Consider the following 12531-nt stretch of genomic DNA (forward strand, 5'->3'; position numbering starts at 1 on the left):
AAACTTTGTAGTTGACAATTTTTTGATTTGAAATCATCTTATCATTGAAAATTTCGTGTGAAGTTTTCAGATTTAAAATTCAAAATTTGTAAACGGTCTCGGATGTAGAAACTATTAAAATAAAACTTGTAGATCTCAAAAAGTTATGCAACTTTATAGTTGGTCATATTTTCAAATGAACTCATTTAGTGCCTTAAATAATCAAATTACTCTTGATTTGTTATAGTACATGGGGAATGAAAACATAATATAAACATAATTTGTGTAGTAGTGTAGTGGTATATGAGGGTATGCGCGAGGGAGAGGTTGCGAGTTCGAATCTCACCATTTACAAAACTTTTATAAGTTTGATTCAAAATGATAGGGCAACGGGTAAGGTAATAGGGTGGGTTGGAGAGTTGTTCCTAGAATTTAAAAAATGTTTTGCTGTTTTTTTTTAATTTTTTTGATTCTTAATTTGCCGAGTGTTTTTCTTTGCCGAGTGCTTTTTGACACTCGGCAAAGTCTTTGCCGAGTGTCCGAAAAAAGCACTCGGCAAAGCCTTTGCCGAGTGTAAAATAGCCTTTGCCGAGTGTCTTAGACACTCGGCAAAGAACGCGATTCCGGTAGTGCTGATAAGGTAACAATCAAAAAAATATGTTGAATAGTTTCATTCTGATTACAAAAGCAGCATTTCATACTCCCTGATAAATAAATAGATAGATAGATAGATAGATAGACACAAAGAGATAGATATAGCCATCTAGAACACTAAAAGTGTCTTGAAGGAGAACTAAGTAAATTTTAAACAATTGATGTAGCTATATTTTAAGACGGAGGGACTCGATTAGATATATTATAGTGAGATCTAGATCGAGAGACATGAATAAAGATAGAGATAGAGACATAAAAATATAGAGATAGCCCATCTATAGAACATCGAAAGTATCATGCTGGTGGAAGTATAAATATTGAACATCTATATGTTCTTTTCCTCACCCAAATAATTAACCATGGCATCCAACAAGATTGTAGGGGTGCCTGTTGTCTTCATCCTCGCCTTGCTCCTTGTTTCCGGTTGTAAGTAACTAAAATAACCTTGTCGCTTATGAAGCTCACTGAAATACTACAGGATCGGAGAACTGCTACTAATTTGACACTTGGCACCTCTTGTTAAGTGAACCGACAGTGTATATGTATATTTACAATGTCGGTTTGTTAAGGCAGGTCCACCTATTTTTTTTACTGGCGTGCTGTAACTGAAACCGACAGTATAAATTTCTGCATGCCGCCACCTTAGAGCTATTTTCTACTAGTGAATACTACAGGAGAACTACTACTAATTTGACACTTGGCACCTCTTGTATCTTGGAGCAATTGTTGCTGTGAAACTCTGTTCAAGGGTATATATGTGCTTCTAACTACTTGGTAATTTACAATTATGTGCAGATGTGGAGGCGGAAATCTGCGCAAGGCCTAATCCTCATTATCCTGGCGCATGCAGGAGCAATAAGGACTGTGCAGGCTCGTGCATTCAGCAAAACCTCGGCACCAGCGGGTACTGCAAGGGCAGTGTCCCCCTTTTCAAATCATGCTATTGTACCTTTGAATGTCCCATGGAGGACGAGGCAGAGGAGGGAGGGCACTAGTCGTGAGCCGCCATCTGCATGACTAAATTCAAAGTATCTGAGTGTTTATGCAATTGACCTGTGGAATAAGGCGGGCAAAATAAACAATATATTTGTACACATCCATGCTTTAAGAAATCGTGTGAAAGCAATTAAGAGATATGAACAAAACTGTTATTATTTGATGTGAAACGTCTTCATGTGGACAAGGCACAGTATCTTTCGTCCTAATACGACCACGTGTTTATCATAAGAGATCTAGCCTACAAATGCTATGTCTTGCACTGATACTGAGTGACGACAAGATCATTGTGTCCTAAGATAATTGTATGTGCAATAATCGCTCTCCCTCTCCCTCTCCCCCCCTCTCTATAGATATTATATAGTGTCGGTATATTGGGAGCTCAGTGCTTTTAATAGTTAAAGAAAGTCCTCTGGTCCGCACCCAACAACCAGGCACCAGGTCAAACCTTCTCCACGCACCTTAATCAAATCCCCGATCTAACCCCCACGTGGGACGCACACCATAAATTACGATTCTGATTTTTTTTGCGCAAATAGCGTGAATATATAGTTAAAAGAAATGACTTAAATATTTCATAAAGATACTATAAAAACCGTCCAGCCACCGAACCACGTCCACACGCGTAGACGCAACATGCAGATCCTATTTTTATGGTAGATTTCGATAATTATGCAGATCATGTGAGTTTCCATTGCATTTTCATTTCCACTACATGCGCGCAAAAATTGGATGGTTCTATAAATATAGGGTCGCTCAAACAGCCATGCAACTAGGCACGTTAAAACAAGTTTATGATATACACTGATACTAATAATTCTATACGGTGTAGTATTTATGCAGTTCAGAGGAAATGGATTGGCATGCATGTAAAAAAATCGTTTTTAAATCCTTTATTTCCTCCATAAATATAGGATCACTCTAACTGCCATGTAGCTAGGTTCGTTAGAACTAGTTTATGATATATACCGATATTAATTCTGCTACAATGTATAGGTATTTATTCAATGCGGTACATTACGTAAAATGTGGTCATTGGTGAACGCATCTCCATGTTTGAGCGTAGAAACCTTTAGGTTTGAGCATAAATACCGATCCAACATGAAAGATGTTGAAAACCTCTTGATGTTGGCATAGATATGTATACAAAGTGACATAAAAATATGTACGCGATTGTTTATCGTCACTCCACCATGAACATGCATCCATGCTCGTCCCCCACCAAACACATGCATATGGTCTTATTTTTATGATAGACCTGAAAAATATGGCAATCACTAGGCACAAGCATGTGGTACCTATTTTTATGCCAAAAATTATGGCAGGTCGTGGGAGTTTCCATTGTACAGGCACAAATTTTGAATGATATTTTTGTTTGCTATTGATTGCTCCGTCATTTTTGGGTGCATCTTGGGGAGCATCATCGACAAAGGCTGCCTTGCCTTTTTCTCGATGAGGGTCGCCATCACAGTATTGTCGAGAGAGGTGGTGGCCTTGGAAGTCGCTTTCTTAGGGGCCATCGCCGGAATGATTTGTCGTAGCACAAACGGTGGGTGCCAAATGTTAGGGTTAACTAACACATGGTTAGGTGGGCCCAAACACTCGAGAAGGGGGGAACACAAGTGCTCAACAAAACAGTAAGCAGGGAACTATAGCGTCTTGTTAAGTGTGTCCCATCAATGTACAGTGCGGGGATATTTATAGGTAACCGAGTAGGTGGGTGTGCCCTCCTAAGTACTGTTATGCCCCCGGTTACCTACTACAGCTCCGAAATATTCCCCCTTACGGGATCATTACAACGATATTAGGTACAGTCTGATTCAAACGTACCACAGACCCTACCCCAAAAGGGGGCTTACAAATGGGCCCAAATGACAGCGTAACGCGGCCTAGGCCCCACTATTTGGCGGCATGGTTGTGACACCCCAGTGTCACCTAGGGCTTTTCTCAATGATAACTCAAGAATCATCATTTCATGCAAGCCAAAGTGAGCATGAAGCACCAAATCAATGTAAGAATAGAAGATCCACTAAGTTTATATCTAAAGACTCATGTTCAAAATAAATGAGATTTTCAAAAGAGGGAAAAATGTTGAAACCCTAATACCAACCCTAATCAAGCTATTTAAGTAGAAATAAAGAAAAGGGGTGAAAGACCATGAAAAACATAAAATCATGGCTTAGACCAATTATAAACATTGAAATACACTAAATAAGCTACAATAAAGATTATGAAAGCTTGGCCAAAATAGTTTATTAAATACTCCAAACAAGCCATTCAAGTGGAGGTTCAATGGGGATTTCTGAAATTCAGATTTCTGAATTTTCAGCCCTTGAACCAAAACCGAGCGTGTTCACCTTGATCCTTAGCTCTAACCCTAATGCTCCCATTGACAAAATCGTGTCTAACTAACCCCTCTATCACATGCCAAAAGATGGCATTGGGACACGAGCCCTAGACACGACAAAACCAAGGATTTGCCTCGGGCTCGGGCTGGGAGATAAACTAGACTTCAGAGCTCCAAATCTTTAAAACCAGTAGGCAAAATCCTATGACCCCCACACAAGATCGATAGCTTATAGGGAGGAGAAGAGGTTTTGTGCACTGACCAAGGCGAGAGCAGGCTCGGATGAATGACCACACACGCCAGAACTCGGGCAGAATGAACGCGCACACGTGTTCGACCCTGGTCGGCACGCCGGCGTTCGCCCAACCCGTGCGCGTGCTCGCCTCAGCATCCGGTCAAGTCCGCCGCGAGCCCTCACCCTCGGTCGTGCCTGCCCACACATTTAAAGCCTCCCCGGGCGCACCTCACCTCACCCTGTGCTCACCCTCGCTGGCCAGATGCCCCTCTTTAGCTCCGGCGAGCCTTTCCTCCGCCCGCCACCACTGCCCAAGCCTCGGCCACCGTGGCCAGCCCGCTCCAGTCGCGTCCAAGCTGCGCCTGCCCCTCGGTTAGCTTCACCAGTGGCCCGTGAAGCTTTCCAAGCGCTCAGACCCGGCAGAACCTCACCGGAGACCCAAGATCGTCCTTGCCGGACTTCGGTCGCCTGCCTGCGCGCGTAGACCGAGCAATCCGGTGAGTCATTCTTCGATTCCTTGCACACACACCTTCCTTAATCTTTGGTGAAGCTCACTGACCCATTTGATTGACCAACCGTGCCCTGGTTAGGCCAGACTCCTCGCCGCCGACGAGATCCCCCGCCTGCGCACGTGGACTGGCCGACTCCGACCATCCCCGACGGCGACCCGCACATCGCCGTGACCCTTAGGACCTCCCCTACACCCTCGGCCACCTCACTGGAGCAGTCTCGCCGCTGGTAAGCCCCTCTGCCCCTTTCTTCCTCCGCGGCCACTGTTCCATTAGGGAAGGACCGCGGGTTCAATTTCCAGGTACCCTAGGGGGTTTTCTGCAGAGCCGTAGACTCATGTGAATAGTGCACCGGGGACCTGTATGTAATTCACTTAAGAACTTTCGCGAGGGACCCCAGCGCAAAACTGTTTTTCCTTTATCCAATTCTATTTAACGTTCTTAAATTAAGAAGAGAACTTAGAGAAATTATATTTTGAGTTATGTTCAACCAAATTTAACCAAACCAATTTTGCTGGATTCAAAATATTATGGACTATCAATTAAAAATACTGAACCCCATGCTTTCTGTTTTGAATTTTAGAGTTTGAAATTGATAAAGGTAAATGACCAAACCTTATTAAATTATAGAAAATTAGTTATGTTTCTGTGCTGAACTTAAGAAAATTTGTAGATGTTCAAACCCACTTAGACACTGCTTAAAAATAGTGAGCACCCCAGTATTGGAAGTTGTAGCATCCCAAAAATTCAAATCTTGAAATTTTCTCAAACTCGCTCTAAATTCAAAATGAATTTCAAATTTCGTTTCGAAATGTTTGTTTGCAAGTTGATATCAACAAATAAAATATAGTGGTCTACGTTCTCTCCAAAATCCTCCTCAAAATATCCTACAAATACTTCCCCACTGATCACCCTCAAATTCTTTCCAGAAATACTGTCCAAATATTCCACCGATATATCTCCAAGTATTTTCCTCTTGAGAAATACCTTCAAAATCATTTTTCAAGACCCTACAAATATTTTCTTCATAACTTTCCTCATGCCCATACGTATACGTATGCCTCCAGTGTCATACGGTGAGCTCTACAAGCTAATTACACTTATACAAGACAAATACATGCTAATCTCCCACTAATCCTCTCATCCTCCCACTAATCCTCTCATCCCTCCCCCTAATCCCCCCACCATGGCACCATGGCTATAAATAGAGGGGCAAGGGCCTCCTCTCATCCCACCCCAAGCCATTTCATGGCAACTCTCCCCCCCCCCACACACACCCACTCCATGTTCCACACAAGCACACACTAGCACAAGGATCGTTCGATCGTTCTTCGATCGTTCGTCCCCTGTTCTTAGTTTGTTTGTTCGTTCGTTCGTCCGATCGTTCGATCGTTCGTCCGATCGTTCATGGTTCGTTCGTCCGATCGTCCGATCGTTCGATCGTTCGTCCGTTCGTTCGTCCAAATAATCTTTTTCCTACCGTTATGCTGCCGAAATTCCGATCGTTCGTTCGTTCGATCATTCGATCGTTCGTTCATAGTTCCTATTCATCGTTCATCGTTCGTTCATAGTCCCTATTCATCATTCTTCCAGATAATCTTTGTCCTACTGTTATGCTGCCGAAATTCCGATCGTTCGTTCGTCCGATCATTCGATCGTTCGTTCGTTCGTTCATCCAAATAATCTTTTTCCTGCCGTTATGCTGCCGAAATTCCGATCGTTCGTTCGTTCGATCATTCGATCGTTCATCATTTGTTCATAGTTCCTATTCATCGTTCATCATTCGTTCATAGTCCCTATTCATCGTTCTTCTAGATAATCTTTGTCCTGCCGTTATGCTGCCGAAATTCCGATCGTTCGTTCGTCCGATCATTCGATCGTTCGTTCATTCATAGTTCCTATTCATCGTTCATCGTTCGTTCATAGTTCCTATTCATCGTTCATCGTTCGTTCATACGACTATTCACCATCACTATTCACCGTTACTATTCATCGTTACTATTCACCGACTCTATTCACCATCGGTACTATTCATTGTTACTATTCATCATCGTTACTATTTATCATCGTTACTACTCATCGATGATATCTATGGTAACTTTTTCGTCATCACTATTCATCGTTACTATTCATTGTTACTATTCATAGATTAGCCGATCACCCAAAATTTTAACTACTCATCCATCATGCTATCCAGTCCACCCAAGACCAGCCAGACCCATATTCCAGTCATACGAACTCCGGTGACTGTGATTTTCCTTCCAGTAGGGAACTTCCCATCTGGTCACCCATCCCAGGTTTCTCCAAGTTGAGCATGCTTAACTTTGAGATTCCTTTGAACCAGGCTTCCAAACTCAGATTCCAATAATTCTTGTTTATAAATTCTTATCAAACTATTCCCTATCCAACCATGTCATCCCTTAAGCCTAGTCCATATTCCAGAAAAACTCCCAAAATACTCTTGTCCTATATTCTGCCTATAACTCTCCTGTTCATACTAAGTCAGACGATTCATTCGTCACTATTCTCACCAACAGTGAACTTCACTGTGCTACACCACATACACTCAGCTATAAATACGCCTAGCTACCCTCTCCCTCTCCACACACACTCAACACCCTCAGCCAAGGCAAACACCCCACCCACTCAGTTACTCTGCTCTGCCGGCTACACGCATAGTGTCGCTTCGCCTCCAGTCCACCCTCCTGGTAAGCACCTCCGCTCCACCACTAGTAGTATCTCAACACCACATGACACATATTCTACTCAAGACTCTACCCGTCCATGTATCACTATTTTGACCACTATACTAAATATTTGTTGGTATACTTGCTTGTTTGTATGTTTGCTTATTCATGTTGCATAGTTATCGAAGCGTTCGTGTCGTCTCGTGGAGGCCAGACCTGCAAGTCTACGCCAGGCAGTGGAGCTAGAAGCCAGTTCCACGAGCTCCCCTTCCCCCTTCGCCGGATAAGCACGACAAGCTCACTGGATCCCTTTGATGCATAAATTACCTATGATTTTTCAACCACAACCCTCAGCCTGTTATTTTATGCATGATATGATTTTGAGACAAGTTATTATGGCCACCCAATCCGCTTGCCGCAATCAATCCTTAATATATTTGTTACAAATGATTTGAGAAAAGGTGTGAGTTTTCAAAAGAAAATGCTTTTCAAAATGTGTATGATGAAGGGTTTTCACCCTTATCACCTTGTGAGTGGGATAATCAGGGACTCCCTGGTTTAGGGGAGGGCCTAAGGTGTTGGCTCAGCTGGTTTAGGCGTGAGCAGAAGGATTGTCCCCTCATATAAGGACCGGTTTGTCATCTTCACTACCTGTACTCTTTAATAGTACAACCACTCGAGACTGTGTGGGCAGTCACTCAATCTGAACTCGTGCGGTCCGACCCCAGGGTTATGAAGGCTAGGGAGCACCGGGAGGATAAGGAGGGGGAAAGTTTTGTCCGGTTTGGACATGGTGGTGGCCTGACTCCTTCCGGATAACCGTTAAGGTTAGGATGTGCGGGGAAAGAAAGAGATTCGGATTCGGGTCTCACTAGCTATGAGATTGCAGAGCCGGACTAGTGGGTAAAGTGTACACCTCTGCGCAGAGTTTGAAAACCTATTCGAATAGTCTGTGTCCACAGGAATGGACGAGTCTGGTATGTTATGGCAATTAATGTTTTGTTTTCCAAAAAAAAGTGTGTTTGAGAAAAGTGGTTTTTAAAAGGTTCGGCGGTTGAGCCGTGAGCTATGGTGGACGGGAAGTCCAGTAGCTGTTTTTGAAAATGAAAACCAGTGGGAACTGCTGAGATACCTGGATGGTTTAGTCCAGGGGATTTTGTTATAATACTGAAAAACTTCCTGCTCGTTTTGGAGAGGATGCGCTTTGCAAAGATACAAAATGTTTTTCAAAACAACTCTGCATAAAATATTGCTGTTTCTGCAAAATATCCTGAGCTCCACATATTCCATGCATTATATCTGATTTCCCCATTCCGCGGGTGAAGGTGGGCTGCTGAGTACGTTTGTACTCACCCTTGCTTATTTGTTGTTTTTCAGAAAAAGGAGATCGGGTAAGAGTTACGACTATTCCCAACCTTGCCTGTGGCTGTTGGACCGCTGATTTGCTTCGCTGCGTATATCGGGCTGCTTCAGCCCCACTCTGATGATATGTCCCGAGTTGTGGACCAACTCTTAAAGTTGATCGCCACCTTTATAGGTGTCGGGGACCATAATTAGGGGTACCCTCAAGGCTCCTAATTCTCAGCTGGTAACCCCCATCAGCATAAAGCTGCAAAGGCCTGATGGGTGCGATTAAGTCAGGGATCAGTCCATTCGAGGGACTCGATCACGCCTCGTCCGAGCCTAGCCTCGGACAAGGGCAGCCGACCCCGGGGGATTTCCGTCTCGCCCGAGGCCCCCCTCCAGCGGCGAACATATCTCCGGCTCGCCCGAGGCCCTGTCTTCGCCAAGAAGTAACCCTGACCAAATTGCCGCACCGACCGACCAAATCGCAGGAGCATTTAATGCAAAGGTGGCCTGACACCTTTATCCTGACGCGCGCCCCCCAGCCGGCAGAGCCGAAGTGACCGCCGTCACTTCGCCGCTCCACTGACTGGCCTGACAGAAGGACAGCGCCGCCTGCGCCACTCCGACTGCGGTGCCACTTGACAGAGTGAGACTGACAGGCAGTCAGGCCCGGCCGAAGGCACCCTAGAAAGCTCCGCTCCGCCCGACTCAGGGCTCGGACTCGGGCTAAGTCCTGGAAGACGGCGAACTCCGCTCCGCCCGACCCAGGGCTCGGACTCGGGCTAAGTCCCGGAAGACGGCGAACTCCGCTCCGCCCGACCCAGGGCTCGGAAACGGGCTAAGTCCCGGAAGACGGCGAAGTCCGCTCCGCCCGACCCAGGGCTCGGACTCGGGCTAAGTCCCGGAAGACGGCGAACTCCGCTCCGCCCGACCCAGGGCTCGGACTCGGGCTAAGTCCCGGACGACGGCGAACTCCGCTCCGCCCGACCCAGGGCTCGGACTTGGGCTCAGCCCCAGAAGACGGCGAACTCCGCTCCGCCCGACCCCAGGGCTCGGACTCCGCCCTGGCCTCAGCCGGCGGCCTCCGCCTCGCCCGACCCAGGGGCTCGGACTCGACCTCGGCCACGGAAGACAGACTCGACCTCGGCTTCGAAGGGGCTTCCACATCGCCCAACCTAGGGCGCAGACCAGCCACGTCAACAGGAGGTGCCATCATCACCCTACCCCGAGCTGACTCGGGTCGCAGGGAACAAGACCGGCGTCCCATCTGGCTCGCTCCGCTAGATAGGCAATGATGGCGCCCCGCATACTCTGTGACGACGGTGGCTCTCAGCCCCCTTACGGAAGCAAGAGGACGTCAGCAAGGACTCAACCGCTCCGACAGCTGTCCCTCCGCCAGGCTCCATCGCTCCTCCGACGGCCACGACATCACACCAGCTGGGCGCCAAAATCTCTCCGGCTGCCACAACGGCATGTACTTAGGGCGCTAGCTCTCCTCCGCTAGACGCGTAGCACTCTGCTACACTCCCCATTGTACACCTGGATCCTCTCCTTACGCCTATAAAAGGAAGGACCAGGGCCCTCTTAGAGAGGGTGGGCCGCGCGGGGACGAGGATGAGACAGGCGCTCGCTTGAAGCCGCTCGCTCCCTCTCCCGCGTGGACGCTTGTAACCCCCTACTGCAAGCGCACCCGACCTGGGCGCGGGACGAACACGAAGGCCGCGGGATTCCCACCTCTCTCACGCCGGTCTCCGGCCGCCTCGCTTTCCCCCCTTCGCGCTCGCCCTCGCGCTCGACCCATCTGGGCTGGGGCACGCGGCGACATTCACTCGTCGGCTCAGGGACCCCCCGGTCCCGGAACGCCGACAGTTGGCGCGCCAGGTAGGGGCCTGCTGCGTGTTGACGAACAGCTTCCCGTCAAGCTCCAGATGGGCAGTCTCCAGCAACCTCTCCAACCCGGGATGGTGCTCCGTTTCGGGAGTCTTGAGTTCATGTCCCTCGACGGCAGCTACGACATGATACTCATTCCACCGCCGGGCGACAGCGGCAATGGCGGCCGACAGTCCGCCCGCCGGCGGCGGAATCGACGACGTCTTCCCCGCGTGGTGGAAGAACAACCTTCGAGCTCATCCCGCCCTCTTCCCCGCCGACGGAGGGGAAGGCGGGGCAACCAAGGCCAAGCAGGAGGCAGCGCATCGTCGGCTGTCGAGCGAGTCGACGGCCCCAGCACCCCAACGGGGGGCGCGTCGGGCATCGACCTCACGTTTGAGACGAAGGCGAGTGTCATCTCCCCGCGACACGCCAATCCCGAGCAAGCGGATGACGCCAGCACGCTCGCGAAAAGCTTGCTGGACGTCACCCTCGTACATGAGATGACGGTGCAGTCAGTCCCCGACATGACTTTATCGCCGCTCGTCGACCAAGAGGTACCGACCAATTCCCATCCCACGTCATTTGGATTCAGCCTCAACCCGCCTAGCGACTTCGCTTTGGCGGGCGCTCTCGTAGAGGCAAGTCCAAACCCTCTGGGGTTTCGTATGCGGTCACCTTGGGACCGGCTGACGGACGTCTCGACCTACGGGCCCTCCGGGTCCGAGGAAGACGACGAGCCCAGCTTCTGTTGGGATTTCTCTGGACTTGGCAACCCCAGTGCCATGCGGGACTTCATGACCGCATGTGACTACTGCCTCTCCGACTGTTCCGATGGTAGCCATAGCCTCGGCGATGAGGACTGCGGCCCAAGTCGCGAATGCTTCCACGTCGATCTAGGGGGTCCCTCCGAAGGCAACCATCTCGGCATGCCGGAGGACGGTGATCTCCCTAGGCCGGTGCCTCGTGTTGACATCCCACGGGAGCTAGCTGTGGTCCCCGTTCAGGCGGGGGACCATGACCCACAGCTCGAGCAAATCCGCGGGGTGCAGGCCAGGCTCGACGAGGGAGCAGGAGCGCTTGAGCCGATCCGCCGGGACGTCGGGCAGGCATGGGCGGGCCAACCCCCGGCTGGAGAAATACGTCATCTACCCCAGGGCTTCCAGCACCGCGTCGCCGACGACGTCAGGGTCAGGCCACCACCCGCATCTAGTGGGGTCGGCCGGAACCTGGCTGCAGCAGCGATGCTTCTCCGCGCGATGCCGGAGCCATCAACCACCGAGGGGCGGCGAATCCAGGGAGAGCTCAAGAATCTCCTGGAAGGCGCCGTGGTCCGACGGGCCGAGAGCTCTGCCTCTCGAAGGCAGGGGTACCCTTCGGAACCTCATGCCGCAACTTCCCGATTCGTGCGGGAAGCCTCGGTCTACACCGGGCGCACGCGCAACACAGCGCCTGCGGCCCCGGGTCGCCTCGGCAACGAGCACCATCACCGCGACCGTCGGGCCCACCTCGACGAGAGGGTGCGCCGAGGCTACCACCCCAGGCGTGGGGGACGCTACGACAGCGGGGAGGATCGGAGTCCCTCGCCCGAACCACCCGGTCCGCAGGCCTTCAGCCGGGCCATACGACGGGCGCCGTTCCCGACCCGGTTCCGACCCCCGACTACTATCACAAAGTACTCGGGGGAGACGAGACCGGAACTGTGGCTCGCGGACTACCGTCTGGCCTGCCAACTGGGTGGAACGGACGATGACAACCTTATCATCCGCAACCTTCCCCTGTTCCTCTCCGACACCGCTCGCGCCTGGTTGGAGCACCTGCCTCCGTGGCAGATCTCCAACTGGGACAACCTAGTCCAAGCTTTCGCCGGCAATTTCCAGGGCACGTACGTGTGCCCCGGGAATTCCT

The 12531-nt window shown here is 49.5% G+C and overlaps 1 long non-coding RNA gene across 1 annotated transcript; it reads left to right on the forward strand.

Annotated features, from left to right (window-relative positions):
- Positions 1-814: 814 nt before the first annotated feature.
- Positions 815-1792, forward strand: LOC103650808 (uncharacterized). The gene is made up of 2 exons (XR_564396.3): positions 815-1059; positions 1429-1792. It is a non-coding gene; the product is annotated as an uncharacterized lncRNA (long non-coding RNA).
- The last annotated feature ends 10739 nt before the right edge of the window (positions 1793-12531 follow it).

Source organism: Zea mays, chromosome 3, assembly GCF_902167145.1.
Source record: "Zea mays cultivar B73 chromosome 3, Zm-B73-REFERENCE-NAM-5.0, whole genome shotgun sequence".
Lineage (NCBI taxonomy): Eukaryota > Viridiplantae > Streptophyta > Magnoliopsida > Poales > Poaceae > Zea > Zea mays.